Raw genomic sequence first — 15,103 nt, 5'->3', positions numbered from 1 at the left:
TTGGTCTGAAGTAGCACAATAAAGTTTGAGTCCAATAGCACTCTTAACACTAACAAAGTTTTATTCAAGGTGTAAGCTTTCCTGTGCATGGCACACTTTGTATGACACTATGAAATCAAAATTTCAAGACCACAAATATAAGCACAGAGTGGGCCATGGATTAGTACACAGCATAATGAAGATGCCTACCAGGTACACGGATTTTACCAAAAATAACAAGCTAAGTTTATAAGGTAATCATTTGTTTGCGTTGAACTCTGGAGGGAAAACATAATAAATGTAATAAAATGTCAAAATTAAAGATTAATCAACAGATTCATTCTTTAGCCCCAATTTCTTCCTCAGCCCTGTTTATATTGCACTATACTAGGGCAATTTCCACACAAGGAAAATATTCCTAGACAGCCTTCGCATGTTGGCGGCATGCACCAACATCCTGACCCAGTAGCTGGGTCGCGATTTGGCCATTTTTAAATTGCGATTTTGGGAATCCAGGAAACTGGATTTAACACCCTAAATCGTGCAAACCACTGGTGAACAACCAGTGAGCAACCAGGGATAAGACCGTATGGAGGGGGAAACTTACAATAGTCTTGGCAGCTTTGTCCTGCCCTCCACCCTCCATTTTCTGCTTTGAGTATTTATTTTTTAAAAACACCGTGGTCCATGTTACAGCAAGACCACAAACCTACATTATCCAAGGTGAAATAAAATCTTTAAAGTGTCCGAGCTCTTCTTGGAATCAGGCAGGCAAAACACAGCCCCATTTTTGGAGGTGGGAAATGAGCTGAAAAAGGAGGGGGACAATGATCTAGCAACTTTCTCCCAATCATTCAGCCATGTGTGCACTTTGTTTTTAAGCCTACCATTAGCACAAAATGTCTTTTTGGGCTTCAGTTACCTGTTCAGACTTCTCACAATTGGCGCAGGCAAAAACAGTCCAGTTTGCATCATCTGGAAGTGGGAAATGAGCTTGGAAAGGGGGGGGGGGTGATCTAGCAGCTGTCTTCCAATCATTCAGTCACGTGCACGATTCTTTTTTAAGCCTACCATTAGCACAAAATGTCTTTTTGGGCTTCTGTTACCTGTTCAGACTTCTCACAACTGGGGAAGGCAAAAATAGTTGCGTTTGCGTCTTCTGGAAGTGGGAAATGAGCTTGGAAGGGGGGCGGGCGGATGATCTCCTGATCATACGGGGGAGGGGGGTCTGAGCAGATTGTTATTAAGCCTACCATTCACTTAAAATGTCTTTTTGGCCTTCAGTTACCTGTCCAGCCTTCTCACAACTGGGGCAGGAAAAACAGTCTTGTTTGTGTCTTCTGGGAGAGGGACGTATATACACAACTCCATGTGAACAACTATGTATAAGGTTATGTCTCGTACAATGTATAGCTATGGGCTTGTGCTATGGCTCTCTAGGTTAGCCTTTTTTAACCTTTTGACAATGGAGAAATTTTCAGGCTTCGAGGGCCCCCAGACGTGATGTCAGCTGGCCATGTCTCCCTGCCACACCCAGAAATGACATCACCACACATACCATTCACTCCACACACACACCTTTATTATTAGGGCAGCTCTGCCTCATATAGGCTGGAAGGAAAAGCAGGAACTAAGAAGACAGCCTGGATCCACATACCATGGCACAACCAACTCTTCCTCTTTGATATTTATATCCATGGCCTATCCACCAAGCTCTGTGGGCAGAGGCAGCCCATTCCTTAGCTTGTCGCCAAGTTCATTAAGGTAGGAGGGGAAAGGCTGGGGACCCCCTTTGGAGCTCCCACAGACCTCCAAGGGAATCCCTGCTCTAGGTGAAGCCAGTCCCAAACATTTTTGTTTTGCTGATGCAGTAAGCAGTGTCTTAACACAGTTCCATTCTTACTTACACAGATGCCATACCTGGCATGCAAGAAGAAGATACAGACAGCATCAATACTCAAGCTAACTAATGATACATAAAGAAACCGAAAACGTAGATTGAAGGAACACAAGAAGTATCATATGAACAGGTTCTGTTGTTGCGCCAGTGTAACTCATGAAACACAAAACCAGCCCGCCCAGCACAGAAAATTATTTTTATGTCACCTCGTGTCATTCTTTTTAAAGAAGATTCATTTTTAGAACAGGCTCGCACCCCAGAGCTAAGGCAGCTCTATTTCATGGCAAATAAAAGTTGGATGAATCTCATAATAAAATGTTATGGCTGCTGGCACAATTAATTAGGACTTGAGGAGAAGAGAGTGCAACTTTCACCTCAGTCTGAAGTGTCATTTGAGAAAGGTGACAAGAGCTCAAAAAAAAAAATGATGATGTACAGGAAGAAAGGCTGAAGCTATATGAGATGTGAGAGACTGGGAAAGCAGTAATGGTTAATCAAAGTATAAATTTGTTAAATGTGTTGCAGAAATTTTTATGCATCTTCAAAGGGGTTTGGTACCACTGAATGTACTACTATCCTGCACGATCATGTGATTATAGAAGGAGGCTAACAGGAAAAATACAAGGTTAAATAGTGGCAAAATCAGCATTTTGAATGATAGTGCCCTATAGGAACAAAATAAACGGCATTAAAAAAGCCCTCTACCATCCTAATTATCAATATATTTTTTGTTTCCAAGCATACCACTGAGCTTTAAAAAAGAAAACAAAGCATCTCCAAACCTCATTCTACAAAAAGTTTTCCATGGGGGAGGGGAAACCCCTGGTGTCCACAGAAGGAAGAATAAATTAACCCACTTTTCTGTGCAGTATCCAGATTATTGTTATATAGGTTTTCAGGAAGGAAATGCACACATTGCCTAACAATTACTGATGTAGTCCTACCATGGAAATTGCGCTGCATAAACAGATTGGTATACAAATTGTGGGAAAACAGGGGAACAAAGCAGAAATTGCACATAACAGAAATAGTTATGTTCCTCCACTAAATCCTCACATATTTACTCTGCTGGCTTAAAAAAAAAAGTTTCCTATTAATATTATAAGCGAAATTAAACCCGCAACATGTTTAATAGTATGTAGTCTAACAGCATGAGAAATGTATAGCTGCTACATATATATCACCACTTAAAGCACAGTAGATATGTACTGCAGGCCTAAATACAAAGGTAATATTTTCAATTTAAATCAAAGTTCATTCAGAAAACCATTTGGGGGAATTGGGCAAGCCATTGATTTTCTCTTTGTCTTCTCTCCTCCTCTTCACCACCCACACATAGGTCAATAGAATGGCATTGTACAACTATTTCTAACATAAGTCTTCAAATTAGATGGCTACTGATGATACAAATCCATACAATGTGGCATTTAATAAATGCAATTCCTAGATTATATTTTTAACCTACAATTGAAGAACTGGATATGTAGAATGCACTCTGTATTCCTGAACCAGTTATGTTCTTCAGACAGCCTTCATAGAATTATAGAGTACGAAAGGATATCCAGGGTCATCTAGTCCACCCTCCTGCACAATGCAAAGCATCCTCCCTTGGGACAGAACATACAACTACATTTAAGATAGCATGTAAAACAAACTCATTCCAGACAGTATTTGATGGCTGTTACATTTTTTAGCAGATCTGCCCATATTCATTCTAATTCTGTGTGTCTTTAATTTGACTGTGTTTTTAATCTTGACAGTTTTTTAATATATATCTGTATGTTCTAATTTGTGGGCCATTCCGCACCCAGAAAAATATTGTGATACTTAACTTTTGCAGATGCCATGTTTTTGGTGTTTCAAAAGACGTTGTCAGCATCCAGCCTCCCAGCAGCTACATCCTCCACTAAAGCGCTAGTTGGGAAATCCAAAAAACTGGATTTTCCCCCAAGTATGTTGTGCTAGCAGCCAACAAGCCACACACTAAAGAAATGTGTGGAGGAAAAGCAGTGTTATCTCCACCTCCAGCGCCCGCCCTCGCACCTGCCTCCCTCTCCCTTCTCCTGGGGGACAGGGCTTTTTTTTTTTTTTAGCAAACTGCCTGGAGCAATGAATACACATTGATTCATCCAGATGGCTCTCTCCCTGCCTGTCAATCATGACAGGCAGCCAATCACCTTTTCCCCTGTTTTAAAGGGGAAGCATTTTTTTAAAGTAAAAATTCTCCGTTTCTATCTAATCATAGCTGCATTGTGCTTATTTTAATGCCACCCCTTTTGGAATAATGAGCCTTGAAGCTTAAGAAAAGTAATTTTCCCGATTTTTTGTTTTGGGGGGGGGGGGGTTGAGAGGCATGCATTGCACTTCAGCTGGTGAGGGAAATTGATTTTTGCTCTGCTTCCTATCCATATTCTACATGATTGCACCACTACTGGGATTTCTGAAAGCCTGAAGAGTATTTCTCAATAATTAAAAGTTGAGAAAGGCTGGTTTAGGGTGAAAGGAAATTCTAGCTCACATGTTTTCTTTTATCATCCCCCAACAGGTAATCTGTGAAGCCTAAGGTGACAACACCAAAATATGGTTAGCACAAACCATTTTGGGGGCCTTGCCCAAGATTCAGGTGGGTAGCCATGTTGGTCTAAAGTAGCAGAATACTCACAAGAAAGCTCACACCTTGAATAAACTTTCTTTGTCTTAAAGGTGCCCTTTATCTCAAATAATGTTTTGATGGCCAAGAAAATATCATATCATATATATTGAGGAGGAAACAGCCTCTTCGTTCAAAAGAAAAAAGGATGGTACCACAGTTTAGTTTGCTTTCAAAGTGAACTTGTACTATAAACTTTCTCCTGAGAAGTGACAACTGTATAGTTCCATATAGCTTTAGGATATGATGGACATACTATTCAAGTATAGAACCATGGATTCCTCAATGTGGACTCAGAAGAAAAAAGGAAATCACGAGGCACAATGATATAGAAGTCTTCTCTGTTTATAGGTGAAAAGGTTATAACATGAAGTCTAAATGGTCAAACATAAAGAGTCAACCAAAACGGGATCCTAGGTTAAGTGACCCGCTTTCTGTTTTATCTTCGTCAGTGGTTGGGCACTTTATGAAATCCCCAGACGATTATGAGCATTTTGCCAATGTGATACTATCACTACTACTATGACAATATATTGGAAGGACATACTATTCAAGCATATAGAGAACAATCTATAAGTTCCTGAATTCTCTAGTCAAAGGATTGGAGATAGCAATGCTGAGGACTGGTATCCTGGAGAACCACTGCCAGTTTATCTAATTCAATGTTTTATGGATTATTTATGGATGAATAATTGGATTCAAAGTACTACTGCTTCTTAAGTTTCAAATGAAGAGGAGGAATCTCTGAAAATATGTGGTTATTTAAATGTATGCAATTGCTAACCACCATTTCTCATTTTTTCCCCCTGTGAGAAAGTTGCAGACATTAAGGCACTTCTGCAAAACAAAGTAGATAAGGAAAAGCTGGCCCGTCCCATTCTATGTTTTGATAACATGGTTGTTAGTCAAGAGTTCTGCTCAAATGCTTCCATCACAAATGCAATATGGATGAAGGCGGTGGCACTCTGCTGATTTCTCTGAGCCTTACTGACAATGATAACTGACATGAAGCTCTGGGGCTGAGAGATGCCTGATAACTGTGTTTTATGCTACGGCATCTTCCTATTGGGTATTATAAAAATATGCATTTTGTCTTTAGTCATTCTTTCCTATATGTAATTGGAGAGGGGGTGTATTTTCCTAAGGGATTAATCTCTCTCTGTTTATGAACAGATGTGAGAAGGAAATATGGTTTATGGTACAGTGGTTCTAAATCAACTAGTTTATGAATCTCATTAAGAAGGAGGCTGAATTTGATATCCCCTGATAATTCATAGAATCATAGAGTTGGAAGGGGCCATACAGGCCATCTAGTCCAACCGCCTGCTCAACGCAGGATCAGCCCTAAACCCTAATTCCCTAATTCCTATGGATTTCACTAGGGTCATGGTTTTTATTTCATTAAAAGAAGGCCTAGGTTTGTTTTTTGTTTTGGAAGACCCATCACATTTCTTAAATGCCTATGGCTTTTTATCTTTCATTAAAGCTTCGGGGGGGGGGGAGAATGATGTGAGCTCCTAGTGTCTTTCATTGCTTCCTTAGACAATCATGATTGTATTACTCTGGCAACCTTTCATAAGAAAATTAGACTTCCAACTATTGAATATCACAATCGTTATAAAAACCTATGGCAACCTGAACATTTTTTCCAGACAGAGTATAAATGTTTAAATGTCTTCAAACAGCTTACTGTTTACAATCCTAACAAATATTATTTTATATATGAGTCACATTCAGGCAGGTTCATAGAGCCCGGAAAAATTGGCCCTGTAAAATCAAAGCACATAAAACAAAATATTGAAACAAGGCAGTTTATAATATCGAGAGTGTTGAAGTATTCAAAAGATCAAAGCCATACACGAATGTGTCATGAGGACTAGAGCCAACAATAATGGTCCAATCGGCAGCCTTCGGAAATTTCCTTCAGTGTTGTCTTGTATTAGTTTTCATTGAACCGCTGCATGTAAAACCAACTTCTATCACCATACCTAGAAAACGTCTCCCACAGAACATGCATGATCAGTTCCCTAAGCAGTGACAGGCACCCATTTTGATTAAGAGTCAAAGAGCAATACAGGAAGTTGCATGAATACTATGGAGCTTTTGAGACCTCCTTTCTGCACTGTCAGACAAGTGATTGGGAAACCTAAGGGGAAGCTTTAAGAGTGGCCTCTAGGGTGATACGGAATGTGGTCAATAAAATGAGAAATAAAGACATACCAGCTTGCTTCCTAAAGAACAATTTATTTTTTCACATCTCGGCAACTGTATATGATTGCTTACTGTTCACATCATGAGGCTGCCAGAAGTTGCCAGATTACTCACCCAGTGTAAGGTTCTAAATAGAATACTGGCCACTGAGCCATTATAGTGGCTGCTGGCCAACAAAGCAGACCAACAAAATTTATTGAAGCCGTGAGCTTTCGAGTGCAAGCACTCTTCGTCAGACTAAGAACTGACCATCATAACAGTAAGAATATATAAGCAAAAGTTAATCCTGTTACATTAGTAAACTGTGTCACAGCATCCACACACAGCCACATGATAACTCCCTGCCAAACCAGCCAATCAGACCCCTCAAACCCATTTGTAGTTCACAAAGACATACCAGATACCAGTCAAAGCCGGTGATCCTGCAAAAAGGCAAATCTGCTTCCAAACAATTCCTAGAGTGTATTGCAAGTACACTGGAAGTGCATTCTCTAACATGTGTGGAAGCAATGCAAGACTCCACTGCACAGGACCATCAATGTCCCATTTCTGGAAGCAGTACCACCAGAAATATTCTATAGCAGACTCAGGAAAGGAATGATGACCAGGATGACACACTATGGCCATGACAGCAGTATGTGACCAGGCGGACTGTTTCAGATGTCGCTGACCTATGTGGTGATGATAATCTGTGCTATAGTTCTCAGGAACTACTTTTCTGAATAATTTGAACTGCTAACCTTTAGCTCATTAAGTAAAAAAATAATAATTCAAAATAAAATGATAATCGTTTCTGCATGGAACTCGCTCGGACAATCTGGAGCTGCACTTGCACTGTGGTGCTGGTATTTAAATCCCTAAAGGCAGTGGTCCCCAACCTTTTTATCACCGGGGACCGGTCAATGCTTGACAGTTTTACTGAGGCCTAGGGAGGGGGGTCTTTTGAGGGACGTTGCCACCGCCCCTGCTCCATTTGCTTTCCCGTCAGCACCCCTAACTTCCTGCCGCCTGCTGGGGGGCACTGCTAGCAGCAGCTGTGCAGTGCCATGCCGAGGAGAGCCTCAGCCATGGCGGCCGCTGGAGAGCACCAAAGGTGAGCTGGCGGCAGAGTGGCAGGGCAGCCCCCGAGGCAGCAGCCGGGGAGGAGGATGAGGAAGCACCACAGCCCAGTACTGACTGATCCACAGACTGGCACCGGTCCCCAGACCGGTGGTTGGGGACTACTGCCTAAAGGGATAGTTATACAGTGGCCAAATAAGGAAAAGGAAGCCCAGAGGTGTTGCTGGCCACTGCCAAGGTGGCATCCATGGTGATTCCATTCTGGCATTCTTGTGAGGTAGGGGCAGTATGATGAGGGCAGGCAAAATCAATGGAGTCATGAGTCAAGGAGGCTGATACAAGCATCTGCCACTGGCAGGGACAGGTCATAGGTGTGATGCTCCTCCCCTGCCACACACACCTTTAAAGAGACAGCTCCCCTCATAAGCCCTGGGAAGGGGAGCATCACCTGACATCCATGCTAACACCCTATGGTAGTGATCCATATATATAAGTGTACAGGGTACCAGATGACAGACAAGAATGGATGGAGAGATAAATATTAAAAGTAAGATAACAGCTCAATAAAGGTGCAGGAATGCAAGGCTGTTAGCACAACACTGCTTGGTCTTGGTTCTGATACAGAGTTGATGCAAGATCAAGGAATCGATGAATTAAAAAATACCTGAGTTTCAATAATCAAGCTGATAAAAGCAAAGACACAGGCACAGCTAATACGTAGGAGCAACGTTTACAACCACTGCTCTGTCTTCCAAGTCTCTTGGTAAAATAGAGTGTTGTCTGTGCCTTGTTGTTGATATGGTGTTTATTTGCAGAGAGAGAACTTTCCTGACACCTGCCTTGCCTGTGGACCTTGAGCCACAGTTCTCCCTGCTTCCTTGGACAGAACACCTGTCTCCCAGACCTGCTGTGGATTGGTTAGCTAATTCTATTTTGTTCATTACTTTGCTCTCTTGTAATTGCCTCTGGGCCTCCTAAAAATCCTAAGCAGAATAAAAGCATCAAACATTGGTCTGAAAACAACAGTTGGTTTAAAATTTGTGCATTCCAAAATTGTGTCAGCAAATACCAGGCATAACCTTGAATGTGACAGCCTGATTGCCACATCAGAGCGAACACAGCAGCGCCCCTGGGCTCAACTGTTCAGGATTAGTATTCATTCAGATCTGCACGTTCATGGCCCAAATACCAAGTGGCCCTGGCAGCCAGAACAGTCATCAAGGTCACTTTCATGGGGACCATGCATGCCTGGGGACAATGGGTCCCAATGGCCAGTAGTTTGGCCTGTTATTCAGATTGTTCAGGATTCCCCCAACAGGGGAAGGAATGACAATGACTACAGAGCTGGGAATTTCCACCAGGTAGAGCCACTGAGATATGCCATTTTGAAAGAAGGGGAGGAGGTCATGAAAGGGAAGGCACATGTGCGCAGATGACCAATCCCTCCATACTGCAGCTATCTGAAGAAGGGCAGATGCTCCTAGCTCTATGGACCTTGGGATGGTTTTGGTGCTTTGATGTCTGGCTTGGCACATATAGCAATGGCATTAACTTCATGGTAGCCATTTTGTAGGGAAGCCATCAGGAAGGCTGACACACATATTGTCCGTGACAACCTTCCGTTTTGTTGGTGGTGGCCAAGACTGCCCAATAGCTGAACATGTTACCTGATGCCTTCATTTTCATATATAAACAGCCTTAGTACAGTTGGGATCCAGATGCACCAAGAGGGCCTCTGCAGGGTACTGCCCTCTGAAGCTGACCGTCTCTGTTCAGCAGCACAGAGGTGGCAGCCCCTTAAGCCAACAGCATCATTTGCACACTTCCTGAGCCCTGGGACCACAGCCACTGGTGTTCACTGCTGAGGCAGGATGTTTCCTCCCCCTGCCCAACCCCAAACTGATCCTAGAAAGCTCATGGCTCATGATGCATCCTGCAGTTTTTTGGGTGTGTGGTCGGGGAGGGGGGTGGAGGCTTATTTTACAGTCTTTGCCTCCCACCCATTCATGCCTGAGTTGGCAGAATTATTGTCAGGATGGGCCTCCTGGCACTGTTAAGTTTGTGAGAATCATATTGCTTATGCAGTACATCCGACATGTTTCCACCTCCTGGTTTGGACTAGCTTTAATTCCACACAGCAGGGAGTTATTAGAATTCTGTGCCATGCATCCTACCTCTGCAGTTGTAGGGTGACCTCCTGGAACCATATGTAGGGTGGGGTCGGCCATCATTGAGTGGCACAGAGGGTTAGGACTGATATGAGGTATACACTCTTAGTCGGTATACTAAGATGCTGGAGCTCCTGAGGTCATAGCTCCAGCTGAGTGGAGAAGGGAGTGAATTGGAAGTTACCCGGGCCGCCAATAAGCAGTGCTGGCATTTTTGCCAGTACAATTTTGTGCCCCTAGTGGGGTATTCCTGTGCTGAAAACATTTTAGGAACTGTCTGGCACCATACCCCCTGGCATACTTGTATTTCTTCTTGAGTAGGAGTTTGTGTCTGTGTGTGGCTGCAGTGCAGCTGTACCATTGCAAGTGCACTGTACAGTGTTGCTCATGCCTTCCACCAGCTTAAGCACCCCTTACACTGGCATACGTCCATGTTACAGTGGGATAGGAATCAGTCGGTTCAGTATTCCAATTCCACCTCCCAGAGTAGCATTTAGATCCCACAATTTACTATCATCTGATTAAGTACATTAATAGGCCGATAAACAGCATAGTAATTCAATGAAATTATATTTTAATCAAAGGGGAAAGTAGGAACAGAAAGGGCAGAAATCATATTAGTTGCTTCTAATAGCTTTATAATGTTTTATTGTATTGCTACTACTATGGCAACTCTTAAATTGAAAACTATTAAAACACCATTTTTTGGATGTAACCTAAGTCTTATATAATTCACAGGAATGATAGCACACTCTAGAGAAATGCAATGTTAATTTGTCTCATTTAGAAGTAATTATAACTTACTTCCCTCAGGATTTTGCATGCACACGCCCACCTACACCTACACCCACACCCACACATATATTTTATATCTGTGATTTATCTCACTCTAAAGCTACCAGGATATATTGACAGAACTGTAACCAGAATATCATGGTGGCCTGTCATTTATTCTATATAGGCTACATTAAATCCTTCAAAGACACTGCAATATTATGGCAAGACCGTCAACACAACAGTCTGAATTATCAGTAAATCATAGAAAAAAGACCAAGGAAACAGGCCTAAGCAGCTCTACTCAGAAATAAGTCCCAAGAAGGCCTACCTCTGGGAAAGTGGGTCCAGGATAATGATCTATGATTCTTACTTGACTTCAACAGATTTACAAGCATATAATTATTTTTAAGATTGCACTGTTGATATTTTGTGGGAAACGTCTGTAGTACCTCTATAATGTATACCCAATGTAAATAAGCAACCTTGGACAACAATGTTTAAAAATTGAGTCATTTTTGTGCATAACGGCAGTGATAGCATGTTCTAGTTCACTTATAGGTAATTTAGAGTATGTCACCAATGGAAGAGGCAGATGGATTAGTGAAGGTGAGTGAAAGGGGATGATTGTTTGAACAGTCATATTATGTTAATAATAATGAGATCAATGCTATCTGGAAGTTCTGCAATTATGGACGGACACACAAGAGAGTGTTGTACTGGCAAGGGGAAGGCTACAGAATATGCAATTATTTTTTTTATAGAAGTGACTAAATTGTAGAATCAGAGCCATTTAGTGTTTTAAAAATTCCACCTGAAGGCAGCTTCCATATCTTTCAGACAACATATTTAGACCTTAATATTTTTAATGAACTGTGGAAAAAATAACAAAGACATCTTATTTCAGGTGACTAGCAGTTGAATGACACCACTAACATCACAATGGGGGGGGGGGGACACACACACACTAAAACTTAAAAATTATCCCCATGGCACTACATTTTTGCTTTGTGGTTTGCATGAGTGACTTTAAAAAGAAAGGTATAAGTAAAATTTTGAGAAGAAATGATATATTTGACTCCTTACCTTGCTGTGAAGTAGCCAATAAGTAAGGGGAGCCATCAAGGAGCTGAAGATTTCTTGACAGAAATCAGTTTCCCTGGAGGCAATATGTACTTTAGAGCAGTGGTCCCCAACACCCGGTCCATGGATCAGTCAGTATCGGGCCGCGGCTCCTCGTCATCCTCCTTCCTGGCTGCTGCCTCGGGGGCTGTCCTGCTACTCTGCCGCCGGCTCACCTTTGGTGCTTTCCAGTGGCCACCATGGCCGAGGCCCCCCCTCGGCTTGGCACAGCGCAGCTGCTGCTGGCAGCGCCCCCAGCGTGCGGCAGGAAGTCAGGGGCACCGGTGGGAAAAGAAGTGGAGCAGGGGCTCAGGCGGCTATGTCCCTTGGAAAAAGACTACCCCACTCCCCAGGTCTCACTAAAATTGTCAAGCGTTGACCGGTCCCTGGTGATAAAAAGGTTGGGGACCACTGCTTTAGAGGGTGGACTTTATGATTATACACCCTGCTAAGGTATATTGCCCAAACACTGCCCTCCCCGGGCTCCACCCTCAGCATCTCCATGTATTTTCCTATCCTGGGTTGGCAACCCTAAGGAGAAATGAGGATAGAGCAATACAGCAAAGACCATCAATTGCCATGACCAGTCAGAGCTCAGCACAGTGAGGACTCCTGAGAGAAGGAGGGGTCCTGTGTAGCCAGCCTGGAGTCAACAGAAAACAATCAGCAGGGAAATGAGATACAGGCATGTCCTAACTTGCAGCTGAGATTTGGTTCAGAATCACTTCCATTCTCCAGCTCTAGTTCAGCAGGTGAATCCAGCTCTGATCATCTGCACCCTTGGTAGGCTGCTGAAGAAGTCTGCAAATGGATTTAACAGGCTAGATGGTGCGATGCATGCCTCACTGCTCAACACCAGCTGCCTGCTGATAGTGGAGATGAATTTTTGCAGGATTTTTCCTGAGAAGCTTGATGTACCTAGGCCATCTTGATGTGCAGCTATAAAGTCTCCCAAGGGATGCTTCTGAGTATTGACATAGCATGTACATCAGATGCAAGCAACACTACACTTCTGGTATCTCTGGTCTTGTTATCCTTGGATATTAGACAGACACTGTAACCTGACACCTGAAGCCAACAAGCCAACTAATACACCAGCCTTCCCTTACATAGCAATCAGACCCACTAGCAATCTTGAACTGCCTACATTCACTATGAACACATTAAAAAGGTGATCATAAGGTCTGTAAACTTTAAACTGCAGCCATCAAAAGTATTTTACAGCATAAAAATAGACAATATAAAACAAAGTATTGTTCAAAAAGTATACAACCAAATGATAGTGATAATCATCATCCCTAAGAGGCCTGGTTTACAGATGTAGCCACTATGTTTAGGATTACCTGAGGGACTGCCTAACTGCCAGTATTCCCAAAAGAGCACCCTGCTCCACCAATGTGAAGAGGCTAGTGATCCCTGACCCAAAAGATGTACATTTGGACTCAACCAGGGCCAGGGCCTCCTCAGTCCAAGCCCTGACTTCGTGGAATGAGCTACCAGAAGAGCTGTGGGCCCTCTAGGAACTGCCCTAGTTCCAAAGGGCCTGCAAAATGGATCTCTTCTGCCAGGCATTTAGTTGAGGCCAATAAGTTAGGATACCACCTATGGGGTCCTCCCTCATAACCCTCTCCCATCCTGGACTGTAAAAGGAGAAGAGCTGCTCAGTTGGCAAATCTGACAACCACAGTGTCTTGGTTCATTTTAGTGATTTCTAATTGCTATTAATTACTATTATTGTCTACGTCAGGGGTAGTCAAACTGAGGCCCTCCAGATGTCCATGGACTACAATTCCCAGATGTCCATGGACTACAGAGCTGGCAGGGGCTCCTGGGAGTTGTAGTCCATGGACATCTGGAGGGCCGCAGTTTGACTACCCCTGGTCTACGTTGTAAACTGCCCCAAGATAGCTGTGCTGAGAGGAAGTGGTACAGAAACTGAGTTAATAATATGTAAATAAATGGCCAAGCTTCTTTATTTCATCCAGTCATATGAGTGGAAGGGAACTGAAGACATTTCAATGAGTGGCTCACACAGATATATACATCCCTGGAATTCTTTATACTAGAGTGACTAAATTGGATGACCAGCAGCTGAATGTGTGAACTGATTCCACTGAAATGCCTAGAATGACATTAAAGTACTAGCTGCCAACACATGTAATAACTTATTTGCACATACAATCTTGGACAAAAATACTCTATTTCATTGGTTCAATCTTAAACATGATGTCGGTTGACCAGGCGGAGGGTGGGCAGGAATAGGACGCAATGTTCCACAAGCATCTCTGCCTTTGTGTTTGGCATGATGGCAGCACTCTCTACACTGGCCAAGAGGTGGATCCCTAGGCGCCTATTTAAGGCTCCACGTGTACGGGACCCAGTCTCTTCACCAGAAGTCACTGGGCTAGACTGCCACCCATCCCCTTTTTTAAAAGGTTAATGTTTCATTAGCATTTATATGGTTCAGTTATGGTTATAATGTAAGTTGTTCTTGTATATAGATTTGTCACAGCTGCGGTTTTGTAGTTTGAGAAGGAGCCTATTGGCAGAGAGTCTGGTATGCAATTGGACTCCCTGGAGTATGGAGCAGTATCAAACAAGTTGAGGCCTACCCAGAGGGGTAGATATGTGAGACTCATTGGCCAGGTAGCATGGGGGCAGCCAAGGAGGTTTGCGCCCTTTGGCCCCTCATCTGGCTGCCTCCCAAGGTACTGCAATCCAAGGATAAGGGAACCTGTGTTCTCCAATGGGAATCGCATCAGGACCCCAGGGCTCCTTTGGATTAGGTTGGGAAACAGCCAGCGAACTGGTGTATCACTTTATCCTTCTCAAGCCATGCCAACCCTCCATGTGTGGAGGCCAAAATAAAAAGCTTTGGCCATTTTGAAGCCATTTATGTGAACTGTGTCTATCTCCCAGCTATCATTGCCCTCCTTCCTGACAACACAAAATCTCAGTGGCCTGTATCTCTTAAGTTTGCAAATTGTTAATTAAAAATACAGCTTTTTAGTCAGGTCTTTCCTTCAGTGCCACACTAATGGTATTGAAAGAACAACACATGATCCATTTAGGCACTATATTCCCAAACACTTAAAATATTTTAATGTATTATCTGAAAAAAACTCATGCAATCCAGCAGGCTCTGTGATTAACCAGTAATGTAGTTTTCTTTTTACTGAGCTGACACACGTTCAAGATGCAAATCTGTAAATGGATGTGCTTTGTAATCACGTCACAGAA

General features: G+C 42.8%; 1 protein-coding gene across 6 annotated transcripts in view; it reads right to left on the bottom strand.

The window, feature by feature from the left end:
* LRP1B (LDL receptor related protein 1B) overlaps nt 1-15,103 on the bottom strand; it is a 1,129,178-nt gene that overhangs the window by 751,394 nt on the left and 362,681 nt on the right. The window lies entirely within an intron of this gene.

This window comes from Paroedura picta, chromosome 2 (genome assembly GCF_049243985.1).
Source record: "Paroedura picta isolate Pp20150507F chromosome 2, Ppicta_v3.0, whole genome shotgun sequence".
Lineage (NCBI taxonomy): Eukaryota > Metazoa > Chordata > Lepidosauria > Squamata > Gekkonidae > Paroedura > Paroedura picta.
This window is presented reverse-complemented; position numbering and strand designations above follow the sequence as displayed.